Source organism: Myxocyprinus asiaticus, chromosome 37 (genome assembly GCF_019703515.2).
Source record: "Myxocyprinus asiaticus isolate MX2 ecotype Aquarium Trade chromosome 37, UBuf_Myxa_2, whole genome shotgun sequence".
NCBI classification, from domain to species: domain Eukaryota; kingdom Metazoa; phylum Chordata; class Actinopteri; order Cypriniformes; family Catostomidae; genus Myxocyprinus; species Myxocyprinus asiaticus.
The window spans coordinates 3526938-3539400 of record NC_059380.1 but is presented as its reverse complement, the minus strand read 5'-3'; the positions used below and the strand labels follow the sequence as shown (position 1 = coordinate 3539400).

Genomic DNA, 12463 nt, shown 5'->3' with positions numbered 1-12463 from the left:
CATGTAAGTCATATACAGGTACTGTCTTTATGGTGATCATAAAGTTCATTAGCCTAAACTCTGAGAACTTTGTTTTGACTTTTAAAGACTGTTGTAATCCTGACTTTATCAGTCCGTTTTTCAGTAATTGGATGATTCTCACAAAACCGGTCAAGAAAATGTACTTGTCCTATTTTACTTCAAAATAAAATTTTATTTTATATATAGAAAATCAAACCTATTTTAGGGATGTTAATATTTGTAATTATAAAATTATCTTTTTTTACTGTAATGCTGTAATGTAGTAAAAAACAGTTATGAGAATCATCATTGAAAACAATGGGAATAGTAAGTAACATGTCCAGATGCATTGTAGTAATGAAACTTGGGGATAAAATTAAAATAATGTCACAATGCAAAAATGTGTAATTGTCCTAAATGTTAGCTATATTTTATTGTATGTAAAATATTATTTCCTTTTTTATTTTATTTTTTGACCAGGACATTTTCTTGACCAGATTTGTGAGAATCATCCAAATGAGGATATGACATCGTAATGTACTATATAGTACTAATGTGAAACATCATTCAAACAGAACATATATAACACGAGGAAAACTTTGTTCATAATTTGCCTATAAGTCTTCTTTAAAGCCCTTTATGTACTTGCCCTTATGTTTACAGTGCAATGCCACATACAGTTGAAGTCAGAAGTTTACATACTTTTAGGTTGAAGTCATTAAAACTCATTTTTTAAACCACTCCACAGATTTCATATTAGCAAACTATAGTTTTGACAAGTCGTTTAGGACATCTACTTGCATGACATGAGTGATTTTGTCAATTGTTTACAGACAGATTGTTTCACTTTTAATTGACTATATCACAATTCCAGTGGGTCAGAAGTTTACATTCACTAAGTTAACTGTGCCTTTTAAGCATCATGGAAAATTCCAGAAAATGATGTCAAGCCTTTAGACAATTAGCTTCTGATAGGAGGTGTACTGAATTGGAGGTGTACCTGTGGATGTATTTTAAGGCCTACCATCAAACTTAGTGCCTCTTTGCTTGACATCATGGGAAAATCAAAAGAAATCAGCCAAGACTTGTGGACCTCCACAAGTCTGGTTCATCCTTGGGAGCAATTTCCAAATGGCTAAAGGTACCACGTTCATCTGTACAAACAATAGTATGCAAGTATAAACACCATGGGACCACGCAGCCATCATACCACTCAGGAAGGAGACGCATTCTGTCTCCTAGAGATTAATGTAGTTTGGTGCGAAAAGTGCAAATCAATCCCAGAACAACAGCAAAGGACCTTGTGAAGATGCTGGAGGAAACAGGTAGACAAGTATCTATATCCACAGTAAAACGAGTCCTATATCGACATAACCTGAAAGGCTGCTCACCAAGTAAAAAGTCACTCCTCCAAAACCGCCATAAAAAAAGCCATGCTACAGTTTGCAAGTGCACATGGGGACAAAGATCTTACTTTTTGGAGAAATGTCCTCTGGTCTAATGAAACAAAAATCTAACTGTTTGGCCATAATGACCTTCGTTATGTTATGAGGAAAAAGGGTGAGGCTTGCGAGCCGAAGAACACCATCCCAACCGTGAAGCATGGGGGTGGCAGCATCATATTGTGGGGGTGCTTTGCTGCAGGAGGGACTGGTGCACATCACAAAATAGATGGCATCATGAGGAAGGAACATTATGTGGCTGTATTGAAGCAACATTTCAAGACATCAGCCAGGAAGTTAAAGCTCAGTTGCAAATGGGTCTTCCAAATGGACAATGACCCCGAGCATACCTCCAGAGTTGTGGCAAAATGGCTTAAGGACAACAAAATCAAGTATTGGAGTGGCCATCACAAAGCCCTGACCTCAATCCGATAGAAAATTTGTGGGCAGAACTGAAAAAGCATGTTCGAGCAAGAAGGTCTACAAACCTGACTCAATTACACCAGTTCTGTCTGGAGGAATGGGCAAAAATTCCAGCAACTTATTGTGAGAAGCTTGTGGAAGGCTCCCAAAACATTTGACCCAAGTTAAACAATTTAAAGGCAATGCTACCAAATACTAACAAAGTGTATGTAAACTTCTGACCCACTGGGAATGTGATGAAAGAACAGTTGGATTCTTCCAACAGATTCTTTAATATGAAACTATGGCATTTTTGCCAAAATATCAGTTACTGTTACTACTGTAAAATTGTGAAACAGTTTTGTAAGAGTGATGATGTGCAATTTAAAAATATTTATATTGGCGCATAGCAGAGTGCTGATCTGTTCTACCTCACTGCTGTTTATAATGTTGGGGCTGTCTACTGTTTGTGAGGTTTGACTTTCTCCATAGCAATTTAAACTACAAAAATCTCACTAGAATGAAAATGTGTCACATCAGTTTTTAATATCAAGCCTTTAATATTGAGGAAAGCCCAGTTGATGCGTGTCAGAGATTTCGAGCAGACATGCAGAGATGCACAGCACATCATTGGCGAGCTGAGTGGCTCCTTCCGTGACACTTGTGCAAAAACCAGGCTTCATCGCATAGCAAAAATATCGCGTTGCATATGAGAAGCCTTTAGTTCATATAAAGAGCTGAGAGATAGGCGGCCGCCAGAAAATGTTCAATGGGAGAATCATGGCATGTTCTTTCCCTGTGACCCAGTCTGAATAGACCTGCGACCCACCAGTTGAAAAACACTGCCCTAGACTATGTAGTGCCAAATTACTCAAAACTAAATCAAGTAAATATTTAAATAAATAATTAAATACATAAAATGTTAAAGGGATAGTTCACCCAAAAATGAAAATTCTCTCATCATTTACACACCCTCATACCATCCCAGATGTGTATGACTTTCTTTCATCTGCAGAACATCAAATTAAGATTTTTAGAAGAATATCTCAGCTCTGTAGGTCCTTACAATGCAAGTGAATGGGTGTCAAAACTTTGACTGTCCAAAAAGCACACAAAGGCAGCATAAAAATAATCCATAAGACTCCAGTGTTTTAATCCATATGTTCAGAAGTGATATATAGGTGTGGGTGAGAAACAGATCAATATTTAAGTCAGTTAAGGGGGGTATGTATGAAGAATGTGAATCACCAAAAACACAAGAAGAAGAATGTGAAAGATATCTGTTTCTCACCCACACCTGTCATATCACTTCTGAATATATAGATTTAACCACTGGAGTCTTATGGATTACTTTTATGCTGATTTGTGACTTTTTGAGCTTCAGAATTTCGGCACCCATTCACTTGCATTATATGGACCTACAGAGCTGAAATATTCTTCTAAAAATCTTGATTTGATTTCAGCAGATGAAATAAAGTCATAAACATCTGGGATGGCATGAGGATGAGTAACTGATGAGAGAATTTTCATTTTTGGTTGAACTATCCCATTAACTAATTAACCATTAATTCACTAAATAAATCAGTATTATTAGTTTGTCCATTTTCATTTTAGCTTTATCTTTGGGTTGATTTTTTTCATTTCACTCAAAACTGCTGCTCAAAAACAGTGGCCTTCACATTTCAGAATCGATTTCTTTGGACTTCCTGGATAGTGAGTTTCAACTATAACTGAGCTCGGTGCAATAAGAGATTTCTGGTTTACACTTGCAGATTGCCAACCAAATGTTGACAATCACTTAATTTGGTAACACTTTAAAATAAGGTTCCATTTGTTATCATCAACTAATAATGAGAAATATATATATATATATATATATATATATATATATATATATATATATATATATATATATATATATATATATTTTACTGCATTTATTAATCTTTGTTTATGTAAGTTAACAAATAGTTACAATTGTTCATTGTTAGTTCATGCTAGTTCATAGTGCATTAAATAATGTCAGGGACATCATGCACCTTTTTTTTTTTAGAGGGGGCACCAGGGTCAGCCACCGCATCCAAACTGATAGGCTGTCCCAAAGAGATCAGACATAGTTGACAAAACATAACACTGCACATAAGATTTCCAATTAATTGGCAGTGTTGGGGAAGCTACTTTAAATTTTTAGTAGCTTGTCAAACTACAGTTTCAAAGTAGTTAAGCTACAGTAAAGCTACTCATTTGAAAAAGTAGTTAGCTACACTTCAAGCTATTTTCAGAAAGTAGCTACACTATATTGCCAAAAGTATTCGCTCACCCATCCAAATAATTGAATTCAGGTGTTCCAATCACTTCCATGGCCACAGGTGTATAAAATGAAGCACCTAGGCATGCAGACTGCTTCTACAAACATTTGTGAAAGAATGGGCCGCTCTCAGGAGCTCAGTGAATTCCAGCGTGGTACTGTGATAGGATGCCACCCGTGCAACAAGTCCAGTTGTGAAATTTCCTCGCTACTAAATATTCCACAGTCAACTGTCAGTGGTATTATAACAAAGTGGAAGCGATTGGGAATGACAGCAACTCAGCCACGATGTGGTAGGCCACGTAAAATGACAGAGCGGGGTCAGCGGATGCTGAGGCGCATAGTGTGCAGAGGTCGCCGACTTTCTGCAGAGTCAATCGCTACAGACCTCCAAAGTTCATGTGGCCTTCAGATTAGCTCAAGAACAGTGCGTAGAGAGCTTCATGGAATGGGTTTCCATGGCCGAGCAGCTGCATCCAAGCCATACATCACCAAGTGCAATGCAAAGCGTCGGATGCAGTGGTGTAAAGCACGCCGCCACTGGACTCTAGAGCAGTGGAGACACATTCTCTGGAGTGACGAATCACGCTTCTCCATCTGGCAATCTGATGGACGAGTCTGGGTTTGGCAGTTGCCAGGAGAACGGTACTTGTCTGACTGCATTGTGCCAACTGTGAAGTTTGGTGGAGGGGGGATTATGGTGTGGGGTTGTTTTTCAGGAGCTGGGCTTGGCCCCTTAGTTCCAGTGAAAAGAAATCTGAATGCTTCAGCATACCAAGAGATTTTGGATGATTCCATGCTCCCAACTTTGTGGGAACAGTTTGGGGATGGCCCCTTCCTTTTCCAACATGACTGCGCACCAGTGCACAAAGCAAGGTCCATAAAGACATGGATGAGCGAGTTTGGTGTGGAAGAACTTGACTGGCCTGCACAGAGTCCTGACCTCAACCCGATAGAGCACCTTTGGGATGAATTAGAGCGAAGACTGCGAGCCAGGCCTTCTCGTCCAACATCAGTGTCTGACCTCACAAATGCGCTTCTGGAAGAATGGTCAAAACTTCCCATAAACACACTCCTAAACCTTGTGGAAAGCCTTCCCAGAAGAGTTGAAGCTGTTATAGCTGCAAAGGGTGGGCCGACGTCATATTAAATCCTATGGATTAAGAATGAGATGTCACTTAAGTTCATATGCGTCTAAAGGCAGATTTTTTTGGCAATATAGTGTAGCTACTTTGAAGCTACTTAATGAGGCAATATGTTTTTACAATGTTACTATCAAACCAATAATAATAATTTATTAAACAAATAACATTTATTAATTCATAAATCTATTAAATAAAAACATTAAATATATTGAATTGAATATATTAAATGTGTTTAATACATTTAATGAATAGAAACATTAATACATTTTATAAAGGCCATAAAATAAAATACAACAACATAAAATAAAAACAGAAAAGTTCAGATGCCAGTAAAAATGTATATATTTTTACTATACACTTTTAAGTCCTCCTGCTGTGCCCAGGTTTAGCCTACTTCCCTCAAAAAGGAAATATAATTTTTTTATTACAAACTCTCCTTGGGCTGACGGCTTGTCACATAATATTTAGTATGGATAATATGTAAATAGAGACACAGGGCTTGTTTCTTCCCACACCTGTGTACTTACACCTTTGACAGGCAAGTGCCAGCTTTACAGGTCACATACAGAGGTTGCGCAACAAATATTTGACAGACTGAGTTGTACAATTTCCATCATGGTCACATTAATTTAAATATCCCTGATATATAGTATATTTGATGTTGTCTTGATATAGTCAACATTTTCAGTTAAAAATGGCTTACATAGTAAGCGTGAGTCTTGTGCTCTATTTAATAATTTGTAGAGTTGGGGAACATACTTTTAAAAGTGTACTTGCGTTATTGATGTTTCTTACTGAAAGCGGCTGGGCACATCTGGTGATGTCCTTCCCGCACACATACAGCACCTGGAGAACGCAGCGGGAGGGAGAGAGAGTGTAAAAAAAATATATATATTTTGAAAGAGTGCGTGCTCTGCTGTTGACTTACTCTTTCCTGTTCCGGTTGCTGCCGGCAAGCTACACGAATCTGTTTGTTTGTAGCTTGCTAGCCTGCTTAGCATTGCTTACTCCTCTACGCTCATTGTTTTATCCTTCGCTATTTTACCATGTGCTTAGTTTTTTTTTCTTTTCTACCGTTTCAACTGTGTGTATATTACCGAGTGCACCCGTTTTCTTTCTTTTTTCTGCATGTGTACATCTCGCATTTCGCTGTGTGCATTCGTTTTCTCTGTGTTTTACATGGATTATTGCATCAATCTCAAACATCTGCTGATCAGGATCTAACACAACAACAGCAAACAATTACATGAGGGATTCACATCGATTTCAAACCCTCGCCGCTTAAGAACAACCATAACGACGACAACAAACAATTGCGGTAAGTCATGGCATCCGCTCGTTGCTTCCTGCATTGCATGCCACATGTTTACTATAGCTTCTTCCACCAGCAGTGAGGGGTTTACATGTGATAAATGTAGGGAATTAGTCAGGCCGGTGGAGAAGGTTAATGAGTTAGAGACACGCATCTGAATGCTAGTGGAGGTCAGTGAGAAAGAGAAGCCGGTAGATACTGTTTCGGATGCGGGTAGAACAGCGAGCAACACACACACTTTGGTTCCGCCTGTAGAGCCCCCACAGCAGGATGTTTGGGTGACATCTCGGCAGCATACTTGTTCAGCAAAGCGACACCACTCTCCCGTTCCTGTTATGGTGTCCAAATGATTTTCCCCACTCAGTGATGCACCCACTGAGAATACTGGTGAAAGAGCCCTGATTATAGGAGATTCTATTTTAAGGAGCGTGGAAATAGAGACTCCAGCCACTATTGTTAATGGCATTTCCGGTGCCAGAGCATGTGACATCAGATAAAATCTACAAGTGCTGGCTAATGCGAAACATACATTTTCTAAAACTGTTGTTCACATTGGACCAAACGATGTCCAGCTTCGCCAGTCAGAGATCACTAGAGATAATGTTAAAGAGGTGTGTGAACTTGCAAAAACGATGTCAGACACTGTAATATGCTCTGGCCCCCACCCTGCTCGTCATGGTGACAAGGTTAATAGTAGATTAGTGTCACTGAATGGCTGGATGTCTGAGTGGTGTCCTGAAAATAGCATAGGATTCATAGACAATTGGAAGAGTTTTTGGGGTAGACCTGACCTGCTAAAGAGAGACGGACTCCACCCCTCCAGGGAAGGTGCCGTTCTCCTCTCTAGTAATTTGGCTCATAGTCTTAATAGTGATAGTATTTGACTAACTGGGGCCCAGGTCAAGAAGCAGACAAACTGGTTAATCCGAACATCTGCTAGCTGCCATGAGATGTCACACAGGTCACATAAACTACAACACACAGAGACTGTTTCACCTAGATATCATATAGAGACTGTGTCTATTCCCTGAACTGTTTGCGCTCTGTTTGACTGAAACCTGACTTAAACCGGATAAATGAATGTACTCCACCAGGTTATTGTTATAAACATGAGCCTCGTCTGAAGGGTCAAGGAGGAGGTGTTGCTACAATTTACAGTGAAGTTTTTGGTGTTACTCAGAGGACAGGATACAAGTTCAAGTCTTTTGAACTAATAAAGCTTAATGTGACACCGTCAGATACAATTAAAAAATCTCTGTCATCTTTTGCCCTTGCTACAAGATCAGCCGGGCCGTATTCTGATTTCTTTGGTGAATTTGCAAATATTTGTCAGATCTAGTAGTGACTGTGGATAGAGCTTTAATTGTTGGTGACTTCGATTAAAGAAAATTAAAGAGAAAAGCCCCGTACCATGGTACAATGATCACACTCGTGCTCTCAAGAGAGCAACTCGGAAAATGGAGTGCAAGTGGAAGAATACAAAATTAGAGGTATTTTGTGGTGCATGGGAGGATAGTGTCTGTAGCTGTAGACAAGCACTAAAAGCTGCCAGGTCAGCATATTATAGCAAACTCCTGAAAAATAACCACAACAATCCTAGGTGTTTATTCAGTACTGTGGCTAAATTGGTTAGGAATAAAGCACCGACTGAACCAGATATTCCGTCACAGCACAATAATAATGACTTCATGAATTTCTTACTGATAAAATTTAAATCATCAGAAATAAAATTGGAATTATGCAATCGTTTGTCACAGAACCTCAGAAAACAGTATCTCATAATTTTCCTCAAGCAACTTTAATCCTTCGCTGTCTTAGGTGATGAAGAGCTAACAAAACTTATCGAAACATCAAAAGCCACATGTGTCGAGGAGGAGGGTGTGGCCGGGCCATGATGGAGCACGGCCGGCACTGAATCAGCTGATCAGAGGGAGAGCGAGATAAAGGGCATCCGGAGATGCCAGTTTGAGAGCGAGAGAGATGCACGCGACTGTGTTTCATGTGTGTCTGTGTTTGTTTTATGTTGTTTTAAGTTTGAGTTTTGACATTAAACTTACGTTTACTGTTCAGCCGGTTCCCGCCTCCTCCTTGCCTGTCCTTCATCTGTTATACCACAACATGTATGTTAGATCCAATAACAACTAAGCTCTTAAAAGAGATATTTCCTGTAGTCTCAGAACGATGTGTGTTGTGAAAAGTGCTATACAAATAAAAATAACTTGACTTGCTGCTCTGTGCCAAAATAATCACATAAGGACATGTATAGGCGTGAAAACTGATGTGCATATCAAAAACACAGAATGTATGATAGTCCAAATTGTAGAGAGCACATTAATATGAAGACAAAGCATAATCCCGGTCATTTAAATGTTGAAATCCTAGCCGGACTCTTTTTTTCAGGTCCAAAAAAGGAGGACATGTCCGGGAAAAAGAGGACATATGGTCACCCTATAATAGATAGAAATAGAATACATGCTAGGAATAATACATGCCATAATTTGCCATGCCACATTTCTTTTACCAGTAATTTTATGTATTTAACATAAACGTCATAGTTAATTAAATGTTAAGAAATAGATAGCATGTTAGAAATTATTTCTCTCGCTGCTCCCATTAATGCACAGATAATGAGAAACTGAATAAAAATATTCAGAATAGAAAATAAATCCCTCAAAAGGCAATAACTCACTGAATTGTTTTATTTAAAAAAAATAATAAAATAAAGGTAAATATGCTGTTGTGTTGTCTATTAATAACAAAGTGTCTGAAACATTCTTGGTGTTGTTTTATCATTTTCAGATTTACCCGCCTCTGTACGTCTTGTAAAAGTAAACAAACTGTGGTTGCTCGCTTTACATAACCATCAGACAGCCTCTTATCCAAGTGAGCCGTAATAAGCTGCCAATAGATGATGTTAGTGCACTATTTTATTTTGTGATCTGTCGAAGAAGAAGAAAGATGCTGCCTGATTCTGAGCAGCAGCCAGATTACGCTTCGAGATCGTCAGACGTTTTGCCGGTAGAAGTTTAGATTCTGCGCAATAAAGGCGGCTATTAGTAATATAATTTGGCCAAAACATGTAGTGTTTGATCACGCTACACCGCTACTTGCTGGAAAAAGTAGCTTGATACTGGACAAGCTACATTGTTTTAAAAGCAGCTGAGCTACTGTCAAGCTACTGAAAAATGTAGTTAAGTTAGTAGCGTCGCTACTTGTAGTTAGCTGTTAATTGGCTTTTATAAACACGACATGACAGTTTACTTCAGGTGCTGCCTGATCTTCCCAGTGTGCACAAGCTCCTTATCTCAGTCAGTGAAATGAATGTAAAAGATGAGTGAAAATTTGTACCCAAGTAATTCATTGCCAAGCCCATACTTTCTTTTGTAATGCAGAAATGGTGCCGTTTTTTCCTGTCCATCTTAGTCACAGTGACTACCTGACTGCTTTTTTTTACTCTTTCTAACTGCTAGATAACACATTCTTAAGCTCAGCTTGATCTTGTTAACTTGTCTCTTTCTCGCTCTGATTGCTCCTCACTTTTGATAACAGTCACTAAACTAACAGATCTAATTTAATCAAGCGGTTGGTTAATCCTGCATGTAATTCACAATGCAAAACCAGCCTTGATCCAAACACAGAGAAGGGGAATAGAGACCTGCATGATACGTTGAGCCAGAATGCATCACTCCTCGAGTACATGCTTGGAATATCAAGGCCCAAACATGAGATGGACGTTGGCTGCATTTATGCTCGCTCTTGCAGCCCTCGGAGCGATGATGCAGCCTACCGAACCTGGTGCGACTGGAAAGCTTTTAGTGGTTCCCATGGATGGAAGCCACTGGACTGGCGTGAAGGCTGTAGTGGAGGAGATGGGCCGCAGGGGTCACAAGGTGATGGTGGTCATCCCAGAGGTAAGTGTACGGCTAGGACCCAGCAAACACTACACTACTAGAACATTTCCAGTTCCATATGGACGGGAACAACTGGAAGAGCTCCAGGCTCGGAATGCCGAGGTGATGATAGTAAGCAGCTCCCACTGATGGAGAGGATCAGTACGTGAATCAGTAACATGAGGAAATTCATGGACCTCCAAAAGACCACCGCTGAGAGCCTCCTGTTCAACCAAGAGCTGGTGGACTTCCTGAGGAAGCAGAACTTTGATGCTGTCCTCACCAGCCCAGCCGTGCCAACTGGTGCCGTACTAGCTTATAACCTCTCCCTACCCGCTGTTTATATGCTACGAGGCTTACCCTGCAGGCTAGACTCGACTGCCACAGCCTACCCGGCCCCTCCATCGTATGTCCCACGGTTCTTCACGCGAAACTCAGACCGTATGTCTTTCAATCAACGTGTGCTGAACGTTCTTGTGACCGCCCACAGATTAATGTACTGGTCAGCTGAGGATGTGGCATCCCATTTCCTGCAGAGAGATGTGAGGGTAGCAGAGATTCTGAGCACTGGAGCTTTGTGGCTGCTGCGCTGCGATTCCAGCTTTGAGTTTCCGAAACCATTGATGCCCAACATGGTTCTAATTGGAGGAATTAACTGTGCCGTAAAAAATGTTCTGACAGAGGTGAGTGCAGAGACGTGTGGTTTTACTATTCTTTATTTTAAAGATGGGTTTGGAGCATGAATTATGTTTGTAAGGCTGGTTCACCCAAAAAACATTCCAAAACTGTTTTATACACAAAAGGAAACATTTTAGGAATCTCCCGGTCCATCTTGTCAAAACAATGGCTTAAAGTAAAAAATGTCATGTGGTGTAATTGCCTAGACACAATAAAAAAAATTAAAAAAAGTCTTACTAAAAGCAGAAATTTTCGGGGAAAAGAAAAATGTTAGCATGAGTAGTGCAGAATAATCTTGTATCAGTATTTTAAAATAATAATAATAATAATAATAATAGTAATCAGTTTTAAAATATGATTAATTTGGTGGTCAAGAGTTTTTTACATTTTAAATTCATGTGGTGTACATCAGGTAGGTAGCCATTTTGTTGTTTATGTTGACAAAAATCGTAAAACAGAGACAACCCCTTCAGGTATTTTGACATTTTTATGAAAAGGCATCCTGAGCAAAAGCCTTGATATTCTTCACAATATATATATATATATATATATAATGTATTTATTTTCCTTGAAAAAACATGTTTAAAATGTAATTTAATGAATAAGTTATGTACACTCGTATTCAAGGTGCAAGGAACGTATTTTAATACTTTTTAATTGATGGTTACACCGCATTACATTTTAAATAATTACATTTTTTATTTTATTTTTTGTAGAAAATGCTATAAATGGTTTTTTTTTAAATCTATGAAACCAAATTTGACACATAGATTAGATTTTAATGAACTTGACACATGTGTTTTAAACTAGATTATTATGAGATTTCTCATTTTATCACCTCGGACTATCTCATCAGTCAGTGACCCATATTTCTCATTGAAAATCTTCATGCGCGCTCTAAGAGAAGCATATTCACAGTGGTACGTGTGTTTTCCAAATTTCGGGTTGTTTCTCACCAAACCAGGCCAGTCCACCCCATAAACCCATGACATATTTTAAAATGAAAACCTACTGTAATGTGTATATATAAAAAAAGCATAAATTTAATCACTTTTCAGAATCAGAATCAGCTTTATTGCCAAGTGTGCTTACACATACAAGGAATTTGTCTTGGTGACAGAAGCTTCAAGTACACAACATTACAAAAACAGCAGAAAGACATAGATAATAATAAAAAATAAAAAATAGTTATACACATGCGTACCTACACACACAGACACACATACATACACACATACACATACGTAGTGCAATCTAATCTGTTATCTGTTATGTACAGTGCAAAT

The 12463-nt window shown here is 38.8% G+C and overlaps 1 pseudogene; it reads left to right on the top strand.

Moving 5' to 3' along the window:
- Positions 1-10382: 10382 nt before the first annotated feature.
- Positions 10383-11242, top strand: LOC127427760 (UDP-glucuronosyltransferase 1-6-like; annotated as a pseudogene).
- The last annotated feature ends 1221 nt before the right edge of the window (positions 11243-12463 follow it).